The sequence below is a fragment of the Etheostoma cragini genome, chromosome 16 (assembly GCF_013103735.1).
Source record: "Etheostoma cragini isolate CJK2018 chromosome 16, CSU_Ecrag_1.0, whole genome shotgun sequence".
NCBI classification, from domain to species: Eukaryota; Metazoa; Chordata; class Actinopteri; order Perciformes; family Percidae; genus Etheostoma; species Etheostoma cragini.
In genome coordinates this window covers 8,779,674-8,793,521 of record NC_048422.1, presented here as the reverse complement: position 1 = coordinate 8,793,521, position 13,848 = coordinate 8,779,674, and the positions used below count along the sequence as shown (strand labels likewise).

At 39.7% G+C, this 13,848-nt stretch overlaps 1 protein-coding gene across 2 annotated transcripts in view; it reads left to right on the top strand.

Annotated features, from left to right (window-relative positions):
- Window positions 1–13,848, top strand: part of cntfr (ciliary neurotrophic factor receptor) — a 246,311-nt gene that overhangs the window by 143,196 nt on the left and 89,267 nt on the right. The gene's annotated exons all lie outside the window — the stretch shown is intronic.

Sequence of the window (13,848 nt, the reverse complement as noted above, 5' to 3'; positions counted from 1 at the left end):
TAAAATTATATGAAAATGTTATTGGGGAAATCGTCATTATACAGTATATATTATAATAAAATAAAAATAATCAGGAATAAGGATAAAATAACATGTTATAGAGATTTGACTTTCCAAAAATAGCTTAAATTATACCCAATGATTGTTTCATTTGAATATTTTTTCAACAATTCATCCAAATAATTATTTTTTTCATAATTATAATATAATATGATCACTTTGGTGCTCCTTATGAATCCATACCATTTTACCTATTTGTGTTGTTTGCACAGTAAAAACCCTAAATGACAATTTTATTAATAAGTTAGAATATTTGAAGGGCTGAATATAAAAGTTGAATCGTGATAGTATTGTAACTGCCACTGCCAGCTGACGAGCTCTAAATGATGGGTAGTTAAAATGACATTTGGTCATTATGCAGTTATGGATGTGCATTTTAATAATCAAACAAAAGCTAAATGAGGGTCACTTCACCGGCACGTCACAGTGGCCTGTGAGTTGGCACTGGCCTCCTTTGAGATCCATTATTCTGACGGGAAATGTTTTATACACTGGGACTGTGCATATTAATGACGTGGAGATAGGATCGAACTGTAAATGGCAAATTGCCCTGAGGATTATTGGAAAGAAAACACCTTTGGTAAATATGGTAATTATTAAAATTAGTATAATTATTGAAAATGCTCACTTGTAACATAAATCCTTTTGTTCATTATTTGAAGGTTTTCTCTCTGATGTTATTATTAAATTAACATATGATCCTACATGGCTAGTTGTAGAATTAGGTGAATGCAACGTTATTGTATTTTATCACTTTCATGAATTAATACTTAGTACAGAAAAATACTTTGCACATCTATATTGGGAGACAGGTGCGTCGGATGGGGACAAGCAGGTTTATTTTCAAAATGTGCCTGATTTTCCAAGAAGATGGTCTAGTATCCAAACGTTGCCTACTAATGAACTTGATATATTTTTTGCAAGTTAGACACTGTACAGGAGTTTCTTTGCAAATTAATTAATACTTACATTGTCAATATGTTTCTTAAAGCATTTAAGCAAGTAAGCAGCATTGGCTTTATATAGGAAAAATAAACAGCATGAGTGTATTTTTAATTTTAGTTACATTACATCCATTTATACCTCAGATTCATTGTGCCAAGTCCCATCTCCTTCCCCCTGATTTTGGCTGTTTGAATACACACAGTATGTCTTTGCATTAGTAATGCAATGGATAATGTATATTCTTAAATGACATAAAAATGAAAAATACGTTCTAGTCAGCAGTGGATTTCATTATTGGAGCAGACAAAAGGGATTCACTCCTGCATTATCTCCACCGACCATCATTTTCTCATGTGTACGTGTTCACTTTCTACCTCCCTCCATGTGATTCTGTTGGAAGTATAAGGAATAGGCAACATTTGAAATTCAATTTCGACAGGAGTCATGCTGCAGCTGCTAGCTGGCTAGCAGGTGAAATTAGATACATCTTTGGCATCAGTCATGGCAGGCTATTTCAAAAAACTGCCAAATGTGACACATTTTGATACACTGCAGTGGAGAACCCCTTAATTCATCACTCCCATGGCATTGAAGAATCTGTCTATACCAAATGTCTTATTTTTGACACTGTACTATAAAATCCACCTCGGGTCTAAATCAGAAATGGTAGATTGAAAGAAAGTTAGACTTGTAATGTTTCTCCCCCTGAGCTGAGCCAAAATGTTAGCACCGTAAATGGCTTTGATCCCATTTAAAGCCAATTCTATGTAAGAAATGAACACAGCAGTATAGGGACAAATGACAAGGTTCCCATCGGATAAACAGGAAACCACACTTGTACCATTCCATCCCCTTGTCAACAGAACCGATTGAAAGCCAAGTACACCGGCCATCATGAGTTTATTCCAGGCTGTAAGTTAAATGTAACATTCCCATGCAAATGTTTGATGAATGAGACTGTATGGTATTCTGACAGTTTTGTTAATCATATCGGCAATGATGAATTACTGAATGCTGAACCAATACTGAATTAATGAGAGTTTTATGTTATGGTAGATTGTGTCAGCAGGGTGAATGATGTAATGCATAAACAGACCTGTGTGTGTCTGTGTGTGTGTGTGTGCGTGTGTGCATGTGTGCGTGCGTGAGAGAGAGAGAGACAGATAGATGTTTACTGTGTGTGTATGTGTGTGTGAGAAGGATAGATGTACAGATAGATTTGCCTGTGTGCAAGCTAGTGCATGTGTGTGCATACGTGTGCATGTACTGATTTATGTGTGTGGTTGTGTGTGTGCGTGTGTGTATTACAGAGATATAGTTGCACAGTGTAACCATTCATCAGGGATCAGTTAGACGTTTTTGAGAACAACGCCGTAGAGATCTACCCTGGCAGCGAATGTACTGTAATTGTCTTGATGTCAGTTGGTGATTTTATGACACGTCAAAGGCACACACTGGGGCAACATTGACTTTAATTCTGCATTTAAACTACAAAATCTCAAATCTTCATCACATACTCTTCCTCTTTTTCAATCTGCCTTATCCTTATACCTGTTATCACAACCACACTGTTTCCCGCTATTTCTACTTTTCTCTTTTCTCTTTGTCTTCTCTCTCTCTCTCTCTCTCTTTCTCTCTGTCTTTATTTCTATTTTATCATATTTTTCATTATGTTAACTGTCACCTACAAAACTTTAAAGTCTCACGCAATACAGTGATAACAACATCATGACAGGCTACACTTGTCGTGATTACCATCGTGATGATAGTTTAATTTTATGTGGTGTTCATTATGTACACCGAGGGCTTGTTATGTTTTACACGGGTGGAAGTGTTATCAGGAGGACAGCGCAGATCCATCTGTCAATGCCTTTTTAAATTTTCTCCTTCACCCTTTGTCTCTTTCTACTTCAAAATTAGTGATTTCCACCTTGCTCTTTCTCTTTTAACTTCCATTTTTTTTTATCTTTGCCATTCTTTCCTACATCCATCCTTTCTTTCCTGCCCATCTGTCTCTCTCATCTTTTGTAAATCATTCTCTCTATACCATTCTTCAGATCCTTCCATGCATTCTCTTCCCCTCCACATCTATCTGCCTCTGTGTTTTGGCTTCTAGTTTGTGGCGGCTGTGTTTACACTGGTTTGCATTAGGAACAGAGGACGTCATACTATGACCCTAAACCCGTGTGTGTGTGTGTGTGTGTGTGTGTGTGTGCTTGCTCCACCTTCACACCAGTTTTCTGGAGCTTTTGTGATCTGATTTAGTGTCAACATAATGTCAGCACGGGGCGACCGCAGTTGCGTGCCCGCTGACTTGTATTTTTATGTAAAAGTTTAGGGCCTCCGTGATGTCTGTTTCTCTTCCTCTTTGCATTATTGCACCACTGTTTATAGCTGTAGGGTGTTTATATTCTGTATGTCACTTTGGATAGATACAAAGCTGCTTAAAAGAAACAATAAATATGCATAAATATCAAATTGTTTACGTGTATATGCTGATGGATAGAAGCAAGGACTTGGGTCTGTGTATTTGTGTACAGGTGTGTTCAGCTGTTACACACATGGCCTGATTCTGTTGCCTTAGAAAAAGTTGCCTATCTCATGTGGAAGCAAACACTCAGGGATACACACATTAACACAGACACACAGCAGATCATTCTGCATGACATCTTTAGACACTATCTTCTCAAAGAGAAGTGATGTACATTGATGGAGAAATAGAAAGTGACAGACTGGTAAAGAAAAATGAAATAGCACAGACACTAAATGTTTATTATAATTTAATAAATAAGCGGTCATAAAACTTGAAAGCTCTTTGGTGAAATACAACATCCTTTTCCTTTGCTGTCACAACGGAAAAGTTATTGCTGCCCTGCCCTTTTCCGGCGTTGTCCGGTTTTCCATCAATTGCTCTCTTCAGTGGCCTTCAGCTAAACAATTTATAGCTTCACAACATGGGCTAACACAAGAGCAACTGCAGTGGGTCATATATCCAGCCTCCAGTCACCATGGTGACCTGTCACACAGTCAGTCTGCAAGACTCATAGCCTGTCAGTAAACAACCAGTCAGTTAGAAGACCTTAAGCTATTGAACCAATACCAGTGCTAGTTAGTTACAACAATGAGTTGGGACTTAATTTATAATTCACACCTTCTCATGAAGTCATTTTACCACAGATTATGTGTGAGTGTGTGTTTGTGTGTGTGTGTGTGTGTGTTTGTGTACGTGTGTATGTGTATGTTTATGTATATATGTATATATACATACACACACACATACACACGTGTATGTAATGGGGCGGAAAGTCACGCAGATTCACGCAAGATTCTCGATTCTTATCTTTTACGACTCTGAATAGATTCACAACTTCCAAAAATCGATTTTTATTTAGAAACGGTTTTCATTCATCTGGCAATGTTGACTGGCCATACGCCCTTTCCAGCTTCTTTAGTAAATATTTGGATTACCTAGCCATAGATTACGTAGCTTATATAGTTTCAGCGAGCAGTATGGCTACCAATGTTAGCTCTTGGACAATGGAGCAGCAAGAAATTCAGCAAGTCAGTCTTTGGAAACTTCTATCTCCTAGGGAAGAAGAAGGTTTATATGACATATGAGTATTCTCCAGTGATGGGGACGTAGTGACAGCGCAGTAGTCTCACTCCAGGAAATCTTCTTCTTCTTCTTCTTTTTCTACCAAAGAACCTAGATATCGCCACTGTTAGACAGTAACCAGGGTAAACACCAAGTCAAATTGTTTTGACTTGAAGCCTTTCTTGAATTGAGAATCAATTTTGGATCGGTTAGCGTTTTGAATCAAGAATCAAACTGAATCGCGAAGTACTAAAATATTCAACATTCCTAAAATATATAAAGACTTTGTCTAGAGCTGTGAAGTTGCTGTGACCCTTCAAACATCAGGCCATGCATATCTAAAATCTCTATTCCTGATCACTCATCTTTAGAGCCTATTTGCCATCCATCATTTAGCCTGCCAGCTGACACTAGGCAAGAAAAATACTCTCTCCCCCCAGGAGACAAATAGGGCACTCTAGACAGAGCACTCCCATCTCTGTAATGACAGTATTTTCAACATCTACAGTATAATGAAGAACAACATGTATATTGTCTGCCAGAGTGGTGTCTGCTTGGTAATGAATGTATACCATAAATCATCACACAAGAAATGGGGTACTTCCTCTACGTTTGGCATTGTCTCATTTTTGTAAACAAATCCTGTCTGAGGCGCCCTCAGATCATAGCGATGCCATTACGTAAACCCTGTTGCGGTGTAGACTTTTTCTTAGCGCTTCAAAATGATAACAGAAGCCCCAACCGCCAGCGTTGTGGGCGTGGGTTGTGTTATGAGGCCAAGTCCATTTGGCTTTTGTTGAGGTGTTTGCCTGTATGTGCTTAGTACTGAAACCCCTTAAAAAAAGGGAAAGTTCACTTAGAAGGTTACACGTATTCGTAAAACTGGTCCCTCCTTCAGTCACTGTCGTTCTCTCTCAATCTAACAAATAAGGAAGGGATTGTACTGGCCTCTGCGCCAACTAGAAGATGCAAACAGAAAAGGCCGTATTTGGATATTTTAAATTGCAGACATAGCAGTGACCTATGTTCACTCTCTTGAGCCTTTCTCTAACCCTAATTGTAGCCAATACATGTGTAGCCTTCATCCATATCTAAACCCAAAGGTAATGTGAGTAAAAGTAGAGTGGACACGCTCATTAAGTTCACAGTTAAATAATCCATCCATCCCCCCCCCCCCCCCCCCCCCCCCCCCCCCCCCCCCACACACACACACACACACACACATACACACACACAGACACACAAAATGGTTGCCTTTAGCTTCACTGAGGATGAGTTGAAAGAGTGAGTTCTCTTGTTAGATTGATGTGCATTTCTTACCCTGAGGCAACTTATTTCAACTCTCACACACAAACACACTCCAATTGGTATCCATTTCCTCTCTGTGGGCTGCTTGTTTTTGTGTGTTTCTTCACACACACACACACACACACACACACACACACTCAGGGGGCCCATGCTGCATCGCTGGGTAATGGAATTGTCTTGTCTCCTTGCAGACAGATCACTATGGAGGAGGGTGAGCACGTAGAGCTCCACCTCCTCTGGGACTTCCTGTTTAAACCAGGAAGTATTTGCCCCCCACATGTAAGGGCACCGCTCTAACTACTCAGCTTCCATTTTAATTACTCTCCCTGTCCCAGTCCCAGTACTCGGTCAATCATAATGAATAGAAAACACCTGCATGGAGGATTGACACAGCCTTAGAATTTAATCCAACAGTTCATCAACCGTGGCTGGTGACTCAGTTCTTGTTTCTTGTCAGTAAGAGAAGCAGTCCAGTCGGCTGAACCGTTGTGAAAGGAGTATTTTGAAGTCTTTAAAACTCTGATAAATGTTTGGAAGGTAACACCTAAAGGATTGGCAAATTCAAACACGTAACAGTTTTATGAGAAATAGATATGAAAGTAAATCTTGATGACAACCATGATGTCTCTAGTATTTGTACTGCCACAGAATGATTCTGATTTATAAAGAATTGAGGTAAACTGAACTTTTATATCTTGGTTGTCTTTTATCCAGAGGAAGGTGAGGCCTGCCAAGACATTCCTCTGTAGAATGACAAATAGTTAGTTTCTAGGATTTTGACAAAGTCTGCATTGCCACCAAGTGTCCTCAAGTAAGACCGGGACCTTGTGCCGCGCCAGAGGATTTGTCCTTTAGCTGACTTCTGACTCCTTTAGAGATAATAGGACTCTCCTGCACGAATCAATAAAGCATAAACTAAACAGTCTGTCTGGAAGACTAGATGAGAATTTAAATGCTAAGCGTAAATCAAGCCGCAGTACATCTTGGTTGTCCAGTGACATGTCGGTAACAGCTTGGACAGGAAAAGAAATGTCAAAGGGAACATACCTCAGTGAATATACCACTGTTATGTATCTTCACTGTCTTCTATTTCAGACTTTAGGTTTTGCATTATGAATTTTCATCATCAGCATTATTGTCACTGCATCCCTTTCCCTTTGCTCTCTTTCTCTGCTCCATATTACCCCAGTTTCTTCGCTCTCCATTTTTTGCTCTATTTGCAGGACAACAGCAAGTCCCATCACTTTATTGTAGCAGACAACCATAACAAATGGGACAATGGGCCCGCTTTAAGAAGTCAATGGGCAGCCATGAGGGAAACTCAAACGTTTGTGTGCTTTGGCCTCTTTGTATCCATTGGGTATCAGGAGGAATCTGGCAAAACAGATTGTTTTCCCTTTTGCTCTTACTCAATGCTGATGTGAAGAGATGGTGTGGCAAAAATCATCATAAAAATGCTCAGAAGTTTCCTTCTTAATAACATGAGGTGTTTTGTCCAGTTCTAAACTGTACATGTCAGATTAGACCTTATGTTTTCTGGGTACTCAATGTACAGGAGCAAGGAGCACACACAAACACATTAAGGTTGATCCAAAGTAGAACTCCAAGGGCTTTGAAGATCAGCCAAGGTATTGTTTTCTCAAGACTTGAGTCCAATACTTTGGTAGTTTTTTGTTTCCTTTACATAATGTTTTATTTCATCCCTCCCCAACTCTGTTCATCCATCACTCTCACCCACCCCTTTCACCCATTTGTCATTTTTTCGCCCCTGACAGCTAATACTTTTTCCCTCCTCATACATTAAAATTCTAGTCTGATCCCTGTTTCTATCTTGTTCCATTTCTTTCTTTCTCCTCTACTAATCCTCTTATACCGCCCCCTAGTCCATCCCGTACCACCCATTACTTTCTCCTTTTCTTGTAGTTTTGTCTCTCTGTACATTGGTGTGTATAAGCAGCGGGACACTCTAGTGTGCTCCTGCTGTCCTCACTGAACATTATGTATTTTAGTATGTATCTTATGGCTGTAGGCTAATCTACATCTCCAACACAAACTGCTACAAAATACTAATCAGTCAGTGTTATCTTACAAATGCACTGCATTCTAGCCTGGTATTACTCAAAGGCACATCTCAGCAGATTTTAAGGTATCATTCTACATGAAACGTTATGAGGTTACTTTAGCTATATAAAGCTGTTGGAAATGTTTCATTTGCAAATGTATTTCAGGGCTCAAAAATGAGGCTGCCCCGATTTGCCAATAGAAAGTAAAATGCCACATAGGACAAATAAAACTAACAACTCCCTTGCCCAATTGAGCAAGTGGTAAAAAAGAATGAAACACATTGGATCAAAACGGAAAGTGCTGCATTACAGTGGGTGTATTTCAGTAGATATATGTGAACTGTAAAAATCATTTCCCAATCCTCCCTAGCGTACTCTGCGCTCCTGCTGGGTCTAACTGCCCCTCCACCTCCCTTCAGGCCTGGGGAGTGAGTCAGTTAGACCCAGCCACCAGCCGGCTGTTTGGGTTATTAATTGTAATCAGTATAGTATAAAAGCTCAATGGAATTGGCAAGCTAGCAAGCTAACTAGCCAGTTAGTCGCTAAATGAGTAAAATTGAACAACTCAATGCTTTATCAACACTCTCTTCACAACATAGAAAAGCTATTGCCAGATAGGTGACAGTGTTTTTTAGCTCATATTCTGTCACCAGTATAGCATCTAAGCATTGTTGATTTGTGGAGTTAATAAGCTAGCAAACTAACTAGCCAGCCGCTAAATCAGTAAACCTTTTTTCCTCAATGTTAAATGCTTTAATATGAAAAGTAGGAAATCTGTTTTTATATGTTTTCTTAGTACATGAAAAAATCACCTTTAACAGTCAAAACAAGTATTTCAATTAACATTATATGTCATTTAGCTGATGCTTTTATCCAAAGCGACTTACAATTGCTATTACTTAGGCCACATGCCTCTGGAGCCACTATGGGTTAAATGTCTTGCTCAGGGATACATTGGTTCATGTATCGCAGCGGGAATTTAACACAGATCACCCACACCAAAGCAATGTATCCACTGCGCCATTTAACAAAAGGACATGGAAAGTAAAGAGTTACTTAGGCTGGAGAATAGCTGGCAGATGTGAACGATGTTGCGGACGTTATAAGTAACGTAGCCTTTAAAAACACAAAGAGAGTTCAAGCCGATGTGTAAAAATGCAGATAGGTTAGAGAAAGAGGAGAAAACTGCACATGCAAAACAGTATGACGCTGCATTTCAAAACGGGCCCGTAGATCAAGTGGGCTAGGTGTAGTGGAAGTCTCCCCGGGAAGAAGCTGAAGTGGAGGGGGACTAAGTTAGATAAAGCACAGCCAGAGACAGAGAAGCTTAGTTTAAGCAATGGGAGCCCAACACAGGAAATAGTGCAGGTAGAAAGCAGGATTCAGGATCTTTGTGAGGATTTAGCATAATATGAAATTGTGCATGCTTTGATGAGAAAAAGTAAAATAGATGCTGTACTTTTTCTGCTATATATATATAAAACCTATTATTTTCAAAACCATGCAGGAGTGAGGGCTTTTTCAGGTGAAACCAAAAGATGACAAGACATGCCATCACAGTTAATGGGCAACTGGGTATAAAACATGTAGTAAAATAGAGTAATCCATACAGATTTAGTTGCCAGACATGACTGAAGTTAAGACATGGTCAAACTGGGGCATTCTGGAAAGGGCACACATCCACGTTAAAACAATATTAGGCGCATGTTTTTTGTGTTTCGTGGCTTTAAAGCCAATTGGAGCATACTTTAGCGACTAGACTTGAGCAGCTGTAGCGTCACTTCTAGTCTTCTAAAATGCTACCCCTTGCTCCAATTAAATTCGCAATGCTCCAGCTCCGTTTCACTCAAATGCCCTGCATGAAACAAAACTGTTAAGGCATATCTGGTAATTGGCAGTCTAAGATGCACTGTTGCTGTCCTAAACCTTCTTTGCTTGCTTTTGCTTTGGATAATTCCACACCTTCTTCCTTTCTCCATCTATCCAATCAGAGTCAACCCATACCTTTACCCTTTTTTATTCTTCCTCTACTTTATTGCTCTCCTTCTCTCTCCTCTCGTCTCCTACATTCCTATTGCTCTCTTCTGTCCTTTTCTTCCTGTCGTATCTGCATACCCTGCTCGTTTTTTTAATAATGAGTTGTCATTGCATTAACTGGTTTAAAATGGTCCTGAGGTCAATACATTATGTGATTTATCTTTGATTCAAAAGTGCCTTTTGATCAAACTCTTCATAAAAAAAAGATTATGTGTAAATTGAAGTGAGCCAGGGTTCATTGGGTTCTCTCTCTCTCTCTCTCTCTCTCTCTCTCTCTCTCTCTTTCTCTGCTTTTCTGCAGTGTCTCTCTCCCTTTCTCACTCTAATTACCCATCTAGAGGTAGTGGAATAAACTGTCTGATTGTATTATTATCTTGTCGACTCTGTTTGCTCCACTTTCCTACCGTTGATATGCACCTAGACAGTAATGGCTGTGCTTTGTGTGTGTGTGTGTGTGTGTGTGTGCCTATGTGTGGGTTGTGTAAGTGTTGCTGCTTGTGGGTGCCTTTTTTGTGCACTTCATATTAATTTGTCGCATACGCATCTTTGTTTACGCCGAGACTTGCAGCAGCATTTTTGTGTGTTTATGTGTGTGTTTCCGTGCGTCAGCGGCTGTCACTGCCTGTTTAGTGTGGTGTGTGCCAAGAAGGTAAAGGCCTGTTCCCTCATGATTAGTGTCCAGTGAAATAGAAATTTCCGGGCTGTCTCTGCCCTTTTACAGTTGTGTATGTGTGTGTGTGTGTTTGTTTGTGTGTGTGTGTGTTTGTGTGTTTGTGTGTGTGTGTGTGTGTGTGTGTGTGTTTGTGTGTGTGTGTGTGTGTGTGTGTGTGTGTGTGTTTGTGTGTGTGTTTGTGTGTGTGTGTGTGTGTTTGAGGAAGAGAATAAACGTGGCTTTAACCAGAAAGTATTCCACCTGGCTCAGTGTCCAGCAGTGAGGTTGAGCAGTTTGCTCCATTGACGTCAAGCAACTGAGGAATGGTCAGATATCCATGAAAACATGCCCATAGGCAAATTCAATTTGCACATAGATGTCTGAACAAGCCCGCAAAACGCATTCAAATGACAAATGTTTTGATAGGTAATACTGTCCATTCCGGCAGAGCCTTTCAGCCAGCTCTGGCACAGACATTTAGGCTTGGCGGTCCCAAACCAAAAACCAAAAACTCTACAAAATCTTGATCTCAAAGAACAGAAACCCAACACAAAAACTATTCTCATTTTCCTGTGTTTTTGGAACCTTTTTACACTCGACCGATCTCAGAGAATATTGGAACTCCCCTTCTACCATAAGACCACTGTACGGTAATTGCTCCTGGGGACAGGGACCCCCCAACCCAGGTTGACCAGACGTGCCGAAAAATTTAGAACATTCCCAAAATTCAAGCAGTTTTCCCAAATCCCGGAACCCTGCCCTTATTGCCCCCCCCCCCCCAAAAAAAAAAAAAAAGCAGAGTCTCAAGAGCAGACTCTCGAGTAGTTATAGTCTGAAAGAACATTGAAAATTGTTCATGGTGATTGAGTCGTCCGGGAGCCAGCTCCCTGCTCAGACATCAGGGTGCATGCTAGCAGAAAACTACATAAATAACAGCACAGCTGTAGGCTAAAGACAACTTTGTGGTTGTTTTATTTGTTGCATAATGACACTTTTTCTACATGTTCTGTTATCTGCTAGACCCTGAAAACGTGACTTAAGAATATAACAAGCTGCTTTCTAAAAAACGGGATTAGTTTGATGTGGATTTATCATCACATAAAACCGAATGTACATAACTACAAAGACATCTAGAATGCATGAAGACACTGACTTGATTAAAACAAATTACATAGTGAACAAATAACTCAATGTTAAGGCATTAGAGTCAATCAGTGTTATGGAAAGTAAAAGGATAACTGGGTTCATGTCTGGACATGGCCAAATAGAACTTTTTATACCCTTGTCTCCTGAAACTACTCAGATTTGCTCTGTCACTTTGCAGGAGAACTCATCAAAAATAGACAGCAGTATAAAAGTTTAAATTCCAAGGCAGCCATTGGCAAGTATTACATCAAATATAAAGTCCCACACAGAGATATTTCTATTTCATACCTACAACTCAGTTTTTCTGTTTGTCATATATTTCATTGTCATTTATTTCATAAATGACAAACAGGCTTAGATTCACTTACATTTTAATGGCAGTTCTAGAAAATGTTTCCTCTATTCTCTTTAGATTTTAGTTGCTGCCTGCTCCAGAGCAAGTGAGCTAATTAGTAAGCATTCCTTCACTGCTCAGAAATAGGGAGTGTAACAATCCTGTGGTATCAGTGGAGGTGTGTGGGCCACAAAGAGAGAGTGTGACAAAGAGAGACAATATGTGTGCATATGGATAAGTAGAAATTAGGAGAAACTTAATGAGAGAGTGAGGAAGGAAATTAATGTATTGATGTGTGTAAGTGACTAGACAACCAAATGTGTAAGTAAATATGTAGACTTCAACATGCATCACATACATATTCATAAGAGTATAGATACTCCCTATATTTTCCCCCATATATCCTAACATGTGTGTGTAATGGACTGGGCCCTAACGCAATTTCACGCTTCAGGATAAAAGGGACTTCTCCATTTAGTCTATTCAGGCTTTTCTATTTGATGCAGCAAACTAATCTGCACTTTCAAATGAGATTGTTTCTCGCTCACTCACTGACTTATTAAACTGATGATAATATACAGGCGGACTGATGTGCGTCAGGAATGCGTTCCTCCGCACCTACAAACCACAATTGAAACAAATAAAGAAATCTGTTCATTCCAAAAAACAATTTTAAGAAGCTTCATTTATTAGACTGCATTGTTTCAGGTGGGTGTACCTAATAAAAGTGACAACTGAATGAATGTACTGAATGCAACTGAATATTTACTCTACTTTTTTTCTTTTTTCTTTTTGTAAACAATGCTATTGGTCACCCTTTTACCACTGTCTGTGGGTTTTACTAATAACTAAATGGTAACAAAGCAAGTTTGTCTGACTTTGTCTGAGTTAAATAGCTCACATTTTCTTTCTTCAAATTTGCCTTTTTTTAATTTTTCTCAAAAAACAACAGTTTAGGACATATGACATTTCCGCACGTCAGCAACTTCATGTATAGTACATATGTGCACTTTGCATATGTATTAAGTCTAGTACCAGTACCAGAATTAAAAGAGGCTGTAGTAAGTGTATAGCACTGTAGTAGCAGGCATAGCAGTAGATATATCAGTGGGAACAGAATTAGTTTCCCCGGTACGGTAGCTGTACCGGCAGTAGTGACAGTAAGTACTGTATTTGTCTCTGATAAATAAAGGATCATTTTGTTTTGTAAGAACCCAAGTACTAAGACGTAGCCGCAGCACGGCTGTCTTCCTGGAGCTGTCTCAATTACACCAGCTTGCTGGTCCTCTGTCTGGGGAGCAGGCATCTGTGAGCCTGGACTGTGGCTTAATGGGATGGTCCCAAAGGATGGATATACCCCACAGAACACAACAGCATGGGAAAAGAAATGCAGGGACAGGGATAGAGAGATGGGAAAAGAGGTGAAAAGACACAGAAGAAGGCAAGTGCGCAGTCAATTTAACAGCTGCAATGTAAAGATATGTTTACAAGACCATAAGGTTGTGGGAAAAAAAAGTATTGGGACTGGCGCTAACTTTGGGTTGAAAACAATCACGTTTTACCACCAGAAATGTTTCATAAAAACAAAAAGATAGGGCTGAGAGGCATGATGTGAAAAGAGGGGTATGGGAAGTAGAAACTCCGCTTGTGTTTAAGAGAAACAAACACTGACTTCTGGATGTTCAGACACACGCACAATCGCACACAC